We start from the raw sequence: 13,718 nt of genomic DNA on the forward strand, positions 1-13,718 counted from the left end.
GCATTACATTAAGACTTATTTATGATCTACTACTTTATTATTTAAAATTCTATGGTCTTTCAGCCTCCTAAAATAGGTTCCACCTTTCTATACGCTGAGGAGGTACAGTATATATATAAGTGTGCTACTTTTATAAGCACACATTGAGTATGTGTTGTTTAAGATGTTAAGGCTGGATAACGAAGTACATCTTATTAGCTTTAAAAGTATTTATTCTCTAAAAACAACAGAGTTAAACATCTCCATCATAGGAGTGTAGCTGGTTTGGTCGGATGACCAATTCTGGTGAAGTATAGATATGAACTGATTAAATTATCAATATCACAGATATCGTATGCTTAGTTGATGTAGCATTTTAAACACAATCTCGGAAGGCACCTGCATCCGGTGACGTCACAAACTTTCACACACTGATGCATTGTTGTTGACGTTTAAGAAAAATGTTACATTGCCGAGGCTGCATTGTGCATCCTGTTTATGATTTTACATGACTACAGCAAATCTCACGGCTAGCATCTTCATCCAAAATGACATATTACGTCATGTGTTTTAAACATGTAATAACAATTATTTCATTTATTACATATATGAGCACCAAAATTTAAACAAGAGGGTGAAATGAAAAGAAAAATATGCCAACACAGAATGAGGAAGAAGGAAGACGTGCCTTGCTTCGGCGAAACTTAAAAAGTTCCTGTCATGACGATAAAAAAGTTCTTAATTCTGTAGTACCTTGTTTAATATATGGCAAAACTGCCGTGAGATCCAAGTGCACAACATTCACCCTTATTTAACTAGATTGTGTGACAGAACTAGTGCCTCAAACACAGCTAGAATTACGAGATAACACAGGGAAAACACCAAGTTGTTGAGCTACGCAAAAAGGAATACAGATGGCGCTGTCGGCGGCGCTATGCACGCATACGAAGCGAGAGAGGAGAGGTACCTTACGAGCGGCTCTCCTTTCTTTCTCCTTGACCCCTTCGAAGTGTTAATTCTGTTCGGCGTGCAGATTGCTATGTGGCGTGTCAAGAATACGTCCTCTGATATTTCGCGATATCCCTGGTTCATTTATTTAGGGATATTCGCTCCAGGAGTTAGAATTCTGGGTACCTTAAGGTAAATTCTCTGGGAATATCACCGTAGTCAAATATACCCAAGGAAGCTATACTATAGGAACTTCTATCAGAACGACATGGCTATCTCACCCAAAAATAGATTTTTCGCTTCGTTCAAAATCCGTTTTGTGAGACTACAATTGACAAATTTCCTAAGAGCTAATTAATCTCCAAAGTAGAACCTCATTCCAACAGACACATCGCAGGACATAATGATGGGGAACCAGTACCTAGAGAATAAAAAAATGAGATAAAAAAACCTCTCCTATAAGTTTCCATTAATTCTTATTTGAAACAGAAACCATTTTCAAATTTATTGTTATTATTATTACTATCCAAGCTTGGAAAAGTTGGATGCTATAAGCCAAAGGTCTCCAACAGGATAAAATAGCCTAGTGAGGAAGGGAAACAGGGAAATAAACTACAAAAAAAAGTAATGAGCAATTAAAATAACATATTTTAACCCTTTTACCCCCAGGCTCTTTGGAAATTTCCAACCCTTAACCCCCAAGGGGTTATTTTTTCCCCAGCACATTTTGCAGCATATTTTCTTTAAATTGCTCTAACAGCCTTAATTTTTGTCATAGAGAGGTCAGGTTGGTTTCATTCTCTTGGAAAATGCCTGAATTTTCTTAAAAAATTATCAAAAATATGAAAAAATAAATTTTTATAGCATTTTTTTGCATGGACGTACCGGTACGTCCATGGGGGTAAAGGGATGGCTTTTGTGAAATGTACCAGTACGTCCTTTGGGGGTAAAAGGGTTAAAAACAGAAAAAAACATTAAAATACATCTTTCATAAATAAACTATAAAAATATACTTATGTCACCCTGTTCGTTCCATATAAAAACATTTGATGGAAGTCTGAACTTTTGAAGTTCTACTGATTCAACTACCCGATTAGGTATATCATTCCACAACTTAGTCACAGCTGGATCACAGTTATTGAGCCTCATGATGGAGAAGGCCTGAGTATTAGAATTAACGGCATACCTAATATTACAATTGATTCATTGATTAAAGGTTTTCTGGCATCCTGACATCTAAGGTCATTGACGCCGATATCATTTATTGTGAATAAGAAATAAAAGAATATTCAATTAAAACCATAAAAGCAAAGAAGTTATTTTGAAAGTTAAATATCGTTCAGAAGATCTGCTTCTGAAATGAAGCTAGAAATACCACTAGCATGGTAGGACACATCATGTCCAAGAATCTTGGCAAGGATGACCCTGCCATCCTCACCTCGAGCCTCAAACAGGTATCGATTTCTCTTACTATATATATAGGGCATTAGGTTAACAAAAGCGGATGGTACTATCAGGGAAGAACTGAATGCAAAGGATGATCAGAATTATGAAAAATCTTGTACAACAAGTTTAACAAAGTAAATGAATGACCTATACCAAGCAGATTTCAGATTCAACCCAATCGAGCATTAGCTATGTATTCCCAGAGGGCATAGTTCTTTACAGGACCATCCAATTGTGGAACAAAACAACATTTATTCCTTCAATATTTTGACCATAAGCAGAAATTTTTGAGGTTATCGTCCTTCCCAGATAAAACATTAACAGTCTGATTCAAACAGGACTTCTCGAAATAGACTACAATCCCGAGCCTCGTTAAGAAGTTCCACGAAACGGTCGTCAAAGAATGTCCACTCAATTGTTGATGAGCACTCCAGAGTCTCTATGAAGAAAAATTTCCTCTTGCTTGAGGGTACACATAGGCACATTATCATCTTATTTCTCTTCTTGTTATTTTGAGTTTCTATAGTTTATATATGAAAGATTTTTTTTCATGTTATTATTCTTAAACTTCTCTTGTAGTACATTTCGTTATTTCCTTTCCTCACTGGGCTATTTTCCCTGTTGTGGGCCTTGGGTTTATAACATCCTACTTCTCCAACAAGGGATGTAGCTTAGCAAGTAATAACACTTATAATAATAATAATAACAATAATAATAATAATAACCACTCTGCTACTGGGGCTGTGACTTCTGAAAACATTCAGTGAAGAGCATTCAAAACATAACTTAAACTGAAAAATTCTGTCTTCTAACAAACTTGAGGTATTTAGTGTCTGCACTAAAAATGTCCAAGTTCTATTTACTCTATAAAACTGGTATACCTCAGTATCTTTAACACATGCAGACATTATGTACATTGGTGGGAAGTAGTCGAGTTGTTTTTGTTTGAGATCGATCAAAATTATTATGAATATTTTCTACAAAGATCAAGTTACTGAATCCTGATCCAGCCCACTGACAGAGCACAGGTATTTACAACTTATCTCCACCTTTGAATTGCAGCTAAAACTGTGGAAGTCGTCTCAATGGAGAACCTGGTTTAAAATAGGAACTTGTGATGAAAAACATCTAAAACTGGTCTCCAAAAGTCTCACACTACTTTGAACAGCTCTCGTAATTACTCCTACATAAAGCACAAAGCAGCAACATAAAATCATAGCGAGGAAGCGGTAGTAAACATGTACGTCTACTAAGGAGACCAGGAGACAAATAGCGCCGTCTCACTGACTCGGCCACTCCTACACAGGGGTGAGGCAGTTGGTAAGCATACAATGTTACCAGAATCCAACAACTTAAATTCTGGTCATAACTAAATGACTTAGGAGTAAACTCATACATATATAATGAGGGTTTGAACTTGCGTAGGAACAAAATACAATTAAGGATATGTCTGGAGGGTTTTTGAAACAACTGCTAAATTCCAAAAGAATTGTTAGTTTATTAATGAAAGAAAACTTCTCAGGTCTCCATCACTGCATATATTTTTTGGGCTGTACACTCAACTTGAATAAAGTCTACATTTTTTTATTATTCCAAACACAATTACTACAATCTTCCTTGCTTGGCATGAATATTGTACTTACATAAACCTATGGGATCAAATTCATAATCATATTATACTATTAGCACCCTATGGAACAAAGTTATTAAATCTCTCTACACTGTCCCTTAGGCTCAAGTAGTCAGTGGATGTCATGCATAGAAGGAAAAGAAGGATTTTTACATATACAGGAGAGAAACCGGAAGGGGAAACGTGCAAGAAATCTTGGGGAAGGATATAAAGTTTACTATGCAAGGGAAAATACAAGGAGAAATGTGGGAGGAATTAATCTACTTTCAGATTTGCAGGAAAATGTCAGAAATCAAGCTCATGAGAAAGATAATATGGCATATCCTCTCGACATGTGTCCCTTAAAGGTGTGGTGAAAAACAGCATGAATTTAGAGGGAAACTACTAGAATACATAGGAAGAGCTCGAAGGAGTGAACTGCTTGTGTTATCTGGGGATAAGAGTTTTGGAAGAAACAATCAGGAAGGTGAAAGATTGATGGAATTAGCAGAAGCTATGAATTGTCATGAATACAGAAGTTTGAGAAAAGGAGAAGTCATTGAGTAACTTATAAAATGGACAAAATGTTTCACAAATTTACTATGTGTCAGATAGCCAAGAAAACCATTACGGATTGTAAGATTACAAATATATCCATAGAACCTCATAAACTGGTAGTGGCAGATTTCAGGCTGAAAGCAATAAGAAAAGGAAAGACCCCAGCCACAAATAGGATCAAAACTTAGAAGCTAAAGGGGGGTATAAGGTACAAGAGTTCAATAAATTTCTTCTCCGCTTGACCTCATTTCTCCGGATCTTGCCCCGAGGAAGAAGTGCATATCATCGGGGTCTCCTGAAATGGAAAATCCTACATTAGAGCACTGCTGGACATTTGGAAAATGTTGCTGTTCCACAGAATAGCTTGCAATGGGTAAGAATAATCAAAGACTGGCTTTACTGTTCTGTCAATTTTCTCTGATACTGTACTTCATTATCCATTTTAATCATGTAAGCGCCCTAACTCATTTGAGCAGATTGTAAATTTTCTAAGTTCCAAATAAAGTGTTGAGAGAAGGACCCAGTTTCATTACAACCTCCTTTATCTTAATTTATCCAACGCATCCTTGAAGAGAGAGTATTTAATGCTAATTATTTATCGCCGTGAATATGCCAACAGGTTACGAGCCAAGGTTATTGGCAAAACCATTTGATTGCGATGCCAATAATTATGATTTTCATAGTCTCTCCCATGGGCTAATAAAACCGGAGGCTTGAGATGACGAAGTAGAAGCTATCAAGTTAATGAGACGATATTACCTTAGGGATATAACACAGAGTTTAAACTTTATGGAAATCATATACATACTCATAAATGGAAGATAAGAATGCTGATGTATCATAAGCTACAACAGATAAAGCTTTGCCGCCGCATAAGGAACGAGGCGAGGCAATTAATGACGACCTGATGGTTGTGTGTACATTAACCCTTTTACCCCCAGGCTCTTTGGAAATTTCCAACCCTTAACCCCCAAGGGGTTATTTTTCTCCCAGCACATTTTGCAGTATATATTTTTTAAATTGCTCTAACAGCCTTAATTTTTATCATAGAGAGGTCAGGTTGGTCTCATTCTCTTGGAAAATGCCTGAATTTTCTCAAAAAATTATCAAAAATATGAAAAAGAAATTTTATAGCATTTTTTTGCAAGGACGTACCAGTACGTCCATGGGGGTAAAGGGATGGGTTTTGTGAAACGTACCAGTACGTCCTTTGGGGGTAAAAGGGTTAAAAATTAGTAAAAACACAAATGCTTCAGCGAGATATTTTGCGTCTAAAGCATACCTACTACTACATGTGGCACTCACCTTTAATCTGTAGTTGAAAAGATCCGATTCCTGGCATTTACTGTCGGTTCCCTCTTTGACCGCTGATTTGCAGGGCACCTGTAAACAATACCAAATTAGTTACAGAACTTTTTAAACAGTAAACTAATAAAATTTATATCAAAGTCATACGGACAAGTCTCCAAGTCTCCCCATATACAAAAAAAAGTCACTAACTCAATATAGTATATTTCACAGCGAAATCCAAAATAGATTTAGTGTTTCAATAACATTACACAGGAGGTTACACAATGTGTATTTTGTAAACATCCAATAGCTAAATTTATAAACCATAGAGTCAATTATTACTCAATCATAACAGCTGAGGCCGGTGGATTGGACAACTTGGCCAAAGGGAAGCCAGTAAAAAGAAAATCACTTAACCCTTTTACCCCCAAAGGACGTACTGGTACGTTTCACAAAAGCCATACCTTTACACCCATGGACGTACCGGTATGTCCTTGCAAAAAAATGCTATAAAAATCTTTTTTTCATATTTTTGATAATTTTTTTTTTTAAATTCAGGCATTTTCCAAGAGAATTAGACCATTCTGACCTCTCTATGACAAAAATTAAGGCTGTTAGAGCAATTTGAAAAAAATATATACTGCAAAATGTGCTGGGAAAAAAATAACCCCCTGGGGGTTAAGGGTTGGAAATTTCCAAATAGCTAGGGGGTTAAAGGGGTAACAACTAAACTATAAACCTTTCTGTTTTGCAGTTAAAGGGAAAGATATGACTTTACTGAACTATACAAGAAGTTATGCAGGATACTCCCAATCTTGGACATCCGACATCTTGCACTAGAGCGGTGAAAAAACACCGAAAAACACAGCCAAAAAATCACAAGCAGAAGCGATGATGCTATGAAAAGGAGTGACGTAGTTGGCGTGGGTTGAGATGGTGGTAGTAGCATTCAGTGGTGGGTGTTGAACGGCACCTCGCTGTAACGGGGATATCGAGGAGGAGATATCTAAATGGCGCGAGACCTCTGGTTGTGATTTATCACGCCCCAGTATTATACCGACACCTTATATAGGTGAGCGAGCTGGGTTCAACCCTGGCATTCCTATGCAACTTTTTTCTCTGGTAATTCAAAGCAGTTATATACCTTAGAAATGATGTAAAAGGAGCATTTCACGGAGCGGCACAGGTCTCTCGCCCAGAAATAGATTTTTCCTTCGTCAAAATCCCTTTTTTACTTCGAACTTAATGAACTTCTCCAATGATAAGAACTTTTATCTTATTATTGGGTTGTTTACCAAGACTTAGAGTAAAATACTTCTTCAATCCCTTAGGTTTGGACCAATCATCTTTCAGGAACAAAGAATAAAGTTGCGGCCACACAGGCAACAATAATTTGTGAGACGACTTCTCAAGTTTAATCATTCCTTGTTGCTGTCAGTTTCTTCTGAGCCCTTAGTAAATGTCCTTTGAAAACAGTAGGGCTTGCATTAAAAAAAGCAATGACACCTTGGTCCATATGCTCCAAATAATTATTATTATTATAATTATCATTATTACTAATTAAGCTACAACCCTACTTGGAAAAGCAGGATAGTATAAGCCTTTGGAAGCTAATAGCAAAAAACAGCCCAGTGAGGAGAGGAAACAAAGAAATAATGAACAACTAAAATAAAATATTCTAAGAACAGTAACAACATTAAATAGATCTTGCATATACAAACTATAAAAAGTTTAAAAAATTAAGGGGAAGAGAAAAAAAAGATTGAATAGCGTTACCGAGTCAACCCTGAAGCAAGAGAACTCTATTCCGAAACAGCAGAAGACTGGTACAGAGGCTATGGCAGTACCCAAGACTTAAAGGACAATGGTTTGATTTTGGAGTGTCCTTCTCCTAGAAGAGAAACTAAAGATAGCTAATGAGTCTCTTCTACCCTTACCAAGGGAAAGTGGCCACTGAACAATTAACAGCGCAGGAGTTAACCCCCTGGAGAGAAGAATTGTTTGGTCATCTCAGTATTGTCAGGTGCATGAGGGCAGAGAAGAATGTGGGAAGAATAGGCCAGACTGTCTGGTGTATTATGTACAGGGAAAGGAAAAATGAGCCATAACCAGAGAGGGGGATCCACTCCTGTCTGGCTAGCCAATGGACTCAAGTGAGCAGGTGAGCAGGAGCATTGTCCAGTACTAAAACTTTTAAACAAACCCTTGGAAACAACTGTCAGACTCCTGGTAAAATGGCGTGTCACTCGAGCCTTCTTGTTAAATCTCTAAACGACAGGCAGTTGTCTCTTCCATTATACCTCTGGATCCTCTGCCTGATACACCAGCAAGGGTTTCAGCTGTGAGAATCAAGTCAATCTCTCCTTATACACTTAAGGCTTTGCATATGCAGCCAAAATAACCAGGTCTCATCCACATTAAAAACACGCTCATCAAGGTAACCACCTTTCCTTAATAATATAAGTCAGCACAATAGGATAGAGTAGGTTCTCTGTTTGCAACAGTTTCGTCTTGCGATGCTTAGCGGATATGACGTCTCTCCCAGAAGACAGGAAGAAAATGTGTTTCAACCTCCACTGATTACATCAGCTATACAAATGGCTGGAATAGTTTTCGTAAATGTGATACTGTATTTATATAAACAGTACTTAACCCTTTTACCTTTTTTAAATTGCTCTAACAGCCTTAATTTTCGTCATAGAGAGGTCAGGTTGGTCTCATTCTCTTGGAAAATGCCTGAATTTTCTCGAAAAATTATCAAAAATATGAAAAAAAAAATCTATAGCATCTTTTTTCAAGGACTTACCGGTACGTCCATGGGGGTAAAGGGATGGCTTTTGTGAAACGTACCAGTACGTCCTTTGGGGGTAATGGGATGGCTTTTGTGAAACGTACCAGTACGTCCTTTGGGGGTAAAGGGGTTAAATAGTTAACCCCTTCCTGAGTGAGCATACGTTCACATGGTGAAAAGGTTTGTATATCACTATGATCATCAAAGCTGTACTAGTCGGGGACACCCCTACTTGGTTGGTTTGGTGTGAGCATTCACACAAAAATCTCACATGCTCACCTATACCGCAGTGGCCAGCATGGTGAAGACAACTGGCAAAACTCATTGATATGTGCAAGGCCTTTGTCATGCAGCGGACTAAAAACAGCTGCATTTGTTGTTGTCGTTGTTAATAGCTAATAAAAGCAATGTTAGGAAATGTCACAGGAAATACAATTAAAGGCAAAACTTAAGAGGCAAATTTCAAATGTATCAACTGCATTATTACAGGTACAAAGTGCCTAAATGGGGAAATCTATGACGTGTTAGTCAAAAATTCTATCTCATACTTTTAAGATTTTGACAATTGCCCCTCGTCCCAAATACAGTACGTGACAATTCTTTTGCATTTCAGCAACACGCACTTGTGACAAATACCAATTTTCACTGTTAATATTACAGGTAGTAGGTTGGCCAAGGTACCAGCCACCCGTTCATACTAACTAGAGAGTTACAGGGTCCTTTGACTGGCCAGACAGTACTACATTGAATCTCGTTCTGGTTACGGCTCAGTTTTCCTTTGCCGACACGTACACCGAATAGCTTGGAATATTCTTTCCACAGTCTCCTCGGTACTCATACACATGACAACACTAAGCTAAACAAACAATTCTTCTTTGCTCAAAGGGTTAATTTCTGTATTGTAATTGTTCAGTAGCTACTTTCCACTTACTAAGGGTAGAAGAGAAAGGAGCTCTTCTAGGCCACTCCAAAATCAAACCATTGTTCTCTAGTCTTGGGTAGTGCCAAAGCCTCTGTACCATGGTGTTTCACTGTCTTTGATTGGAGTTCTCTTGCTTTGGGGAACACTGAGGCACACCATTCTATCCGTTTCCTTATTTCCTTTCTTCACTGGGTTATTCTCCCTATTGGAACCATTGGGCTTATAACATCCTACTTTTCCAGCTGGGGTTCTAGCTTAGCTAGTAATAGTAATATTAACCCTTTTACCCCCAGGCTATTTAGAAATTTCCAACCCTTAACCCCCAGGGGGTTATTTTTTCCCCAGCACATTTTGCAGTATATATATTTTTTTTTAAATTGCTCGAACAGCCTTAATTTTTGTCAGAAAGGGGTCAGGTTAGTCTCATTCTCTTGGAAAATGCCAGAATTTTCTAAAAAAAATTATCAAAAATATGAAAAAAAAAAAAATTGGAAGAAACTAAACAATGTTGAATTTAAATTTGACTTAGTTTTTTGTACCTCATTTAGGGGTTATGATTGATTGGTGGAGGAGGAGGAGGAGGAGGAGGAGGAGGAGGAGGAGGAGGAGGAGGAGGAGGAGGAGGAGGAGGAGGAGGGGAGAGAGAGAGAGATACTATATTTTTTTTTCTAATAACTAGTTCAAATATGATTTACTGTGCATTGACGATGTGGATAATTTTCCATGATCAGACCTCTAACCCAGGTACTATAGTCCATTTCTTTTAGCGATGCATATTTGCACCGACTCGCGGCGGTGCCCTTTTAGCTCGGAAAAGTTTCCTGGTCGCTGATTGGTTAGAATGATCTTGTCCAACCAACCAGCGATCAGGAAACTTTTCCGAGTTAAAAGGGCACCGTTGCGAGTCGGTGCAAATATGCATCGCTAAAAGAAATGTACTATAGCTTCCTCCTTTGTTACTTTTTAAAAGGGGCGTTTATTAAAATTAAATAAAAAATAATCCTCGTCTCTTACCTTGAAATTGATAACTGTAATCCATGAGAATTTGGTTTTTTGCATTTAATTCATGCGGTTTCTTGGTGCGTTCTCTATTAGTGTACTTGCTGTTCAGTAGCTCGATTTACTTCAGCAAACTTTCATGATCTGAAAATAAGATCATTCATGGATAAGCATGTCATGAAATACTTCTGGAAACAAGTAAAATCTATTGAATTGAAAAAAAGAAAGCAATGATAAGAAAAAAAAAAGTCAGTGCAGTAAGCCAGTCTTTGTACATAAGTTTTCCAATGACTAACACTGGAAGGTTATTCACCAATAATAAGATTATACATTAAAAGCATTGATGGCCACTCATAGGACTGCTAACACAGAACTCGTGTAACATATGTGTCAAATTTGTACAAGTATATACATAATAGCCCCAGAATATAGTCATCATCATCTCCTCCTACGCTAATTGATGCAAAGGGCCTCAGTTAGATTTCGCCAGTCGTCTCTATTTTGACCTTTCAAATCAATACTTACCCATTCATCATCTCCCATCCCACTTCATGCTTCATAGTCCTCAGCCATGTAGGCCTGGGTCTTCCCACTCTTCTAGTGCCTTGTGGAGCCCACTTGAAAGTTTAGAGAACTAATTTCTCTTGGGGAGTGCCCAAATATTAATATGGAAGCCATCATTTTAGTACTTGCTTTCCTGTAAATATAAAAAAAAAAATCTTCTATTATTTCTATGCACTAAAACATCTAAAAATGTTATTTTCATTAGTAAAATAAATTTTTGAATATACTTACCCGATAATCATGTAGCTGTCAACTCTGTTGCCCGACAGAATTCTATGGAGGGATACGCCAGCTATCACAATACTAGAAGGGGGTGTTCTAACCAGCGCCACCTGTGGCCAGGTACTCAAGTACTTCTTGTTGACACCTCCTCAATTATTCCTCGGTCCCACTGGTTCTCTATGGGGAGGAAGGGAGGGTCAATTAAATCATGATTATCGGGTAAGTATATTCAAAAATTTATTTTACTAATGAAAATAACATTTTTCAATATTAAACTTACCCGATAATCATGTAGCTGATTCACACCCAGGGGGGTGGGTGAAAACCAGTGTACAAGATTAAAGGATAGCTAAGTATCCCATATTTCATATAACAGTTATCTCAAATAACAATGAAATAATAAGTACCTGGTAAGGAAGTCGAATTGAACCGTTACTCTGTCTCTTTTTTAAGTTCGTCTTCCTTACTGAGCGCAGCGTTCCTCTTGGAGGCTGAATCAACCCAAAGGTGCTAAAGTATACAGGGCTGCAACCCATACTAAAGGACCTCATCACAACCTTTAACCTCGGCGCTTCTCAAGAAAGAATTGACCACCCGCCAAATCAACAAGGATGTGGAAGGCTTCTTAGCCGACCGAACAACCCATAAAAAGTATTCAAGAGAAAGGTTAAAAAGTTATGGAATTATGGGAATGTAGTGGCTGAGCCCTCGCCTACTACTGCATTCGTTGCTACGAATGGACCCAGGGTGTAGCAGTACTCGTAAAGAGACTGGACATCTTTGAGATAGAATGATGCGAACACTGACTTGCTTCTCCAATAGGTTGCATCCATAACACTCTGCAGAGAACGGTTCTGTTTGAAGGCCACTGAAGTAGCCACAGCTCTCACTTCATGTGTCCTTACCTTCAGCAAAGCAAGGTCTTCTTCCTTCAGATGAGAATTTGCTTCTCTAATCAGAAGCCTGATGTAGTAAGAAACTGAGTTCTTAGACATTGGTAGAGAAGGCTTCTTGATAGCACACCATAAGGCTTCTGATTGTCCTCGTAATGGTTTTGACCTTCTTAAATAGTACTTAAGAGCTCTAACAGGGCAAAGTACTCTCTCTAGTTCGTTCCCCACCATGTTGGACAGGCTTGGGATCTCGAACGACTTAGGGCAAGGACGGGAAGGAAGCTCGTTTTAGCCAAAAAAACCGAGCCGCAAGGAACATGTAGCCGTTTCAGATGTGAAACCTATGTTCCTGCTGAAGGCGTGGATCTCACTTACTCTTTTACCTGTTGCTAAGCACACGAGGAAAAGAGTTTCTAATGTGAGGTCCTTAAAAGAGGCTGATTGGAACGGTTCAAATCCTGATGACATTAGGAACCTTAGGACCACGTCTAGATTCCAGCCTGGAGTGGACAACCGACGTTCCTTTGAGGTCTCAAAAGACCTAAGGAGGTCCTGTAGATCTTTGTTGGAGGAAAGATCCAAGCCTCTGTGGCGGAAAACCGCTGCCAACATACTTCTGTAACCCTTGATCGTAGGAGCTGATAGGGATTTTACGTTCCTTAGATGTAACAGGAAGTCAGCAATCTGGGTTACAGTGGTACTGGTTGAGGAAAACTGCATTGGCCTTGCACCAGCTTCGGAAGACTTCCCATTAAGACTGATAGACTCTGAGAGTGGATGTCGTCCTTGCTCTGGCAATCGTTCTGGCTGCCTCCTTCGAAAAGCCTCTAGTTCTTGAGAGACTTTCGATAGTCTGAAGGCAGTCAGACGAAGAGCGTGGAGGTTTGGGTGTACCTTCTTTACGTGAGGTTGACGCAGAAGGTCCACTCTAGGAGGAAGAGTCCTGGGAAACGTCGACCAGCCATTGCAGTACCTCGGTGAACCCTTCTCTCGCGGGTCAGAGGGGAGCAACCAACGTCAACCGTGTCCCTTTGTGAGAGGCGAACTTCTGAAGTACCCTGTTGACAATCTTGAACGGCGGGAATGCATACAGGTTGAGATGGGACCAATCCAGCAGAAAGGCATCCACGCGAACTGCTGCTGGGTCTGGAATCGGAGAACAATACAAGAGGAGCTTCTTGGTCATCGAGGTAGCGAATAGAACTATGGTTGGCAGACCCCACAGGGCCCAAAGTCTGCTGCAAACATTCTTGTGAAGGGTCCACTCTGTGGGGAAGACCTGACCCTTACGGCTGAGGCGATCTGCCATGACATTCATATCGCCCTGAATGAGCCTCGTTACCAGCGTGAGCTTTCGATCTTTGACCAAATGAGGAGGTCCCTTGCGATCTTGAACAACTTCCTCGAATGAGTCCCTCTCTGCTTGGAGATGTAAGTCAAGGCTGTGGTGTAGTCGGAGTTCACCTCCACCACCTTGTTAAGCTGGAGGGACTTGAA

The 13,718-nt window shown here is 39.1% G+C and overlaps 2 long non-coding RNA genes across 12 annotated transcripts in view; both read right to left on the bottom strand.

Moving 5' to 3' along the window:
- LOC137636308 (uncharacterized) overlaps positions 1 to 13,718 on the bottom strand; it is a 267,899-nt gene that overhangs the window by 44,180 nt on the left and 210,001 nt on the right. The gene's annotated exons all lie outside the window — the stretch shown is intronic.
- Positions 3,848 to 11,234, bottom strand: LOC137636310 (uncharacterized). The gene is made up of 4 exons (XR_011043050.1): positions 11,068 to 11,234; positions 10,558 to 10,686; positions 5,846 to 5,923; positions 3,848 to 4,835 (listed from the first exon to the last, which is right to left on the bottom strand). It is a non-coding gene; the product is annotated as an uncharacterized lncRNA (long non-coding RNA).

Source organism: Palaemon carinicauda, unplaced genomic scaffold (assembly GCF_036898095.1).
Source record: "Palaemon carinicauda isolate YSFRI2023 unplaced genomic scaffold, ASM3689809v2 scaffold27, whole genome shotgun sequence".
In the NCBI taxonomy this organism is placed as follows: Eukaryota; Metazoa; Arthropoda; class Malacostraca; order Decapoda; family Palaemonidae; genus Palaemon; species Palaemon carinicauda.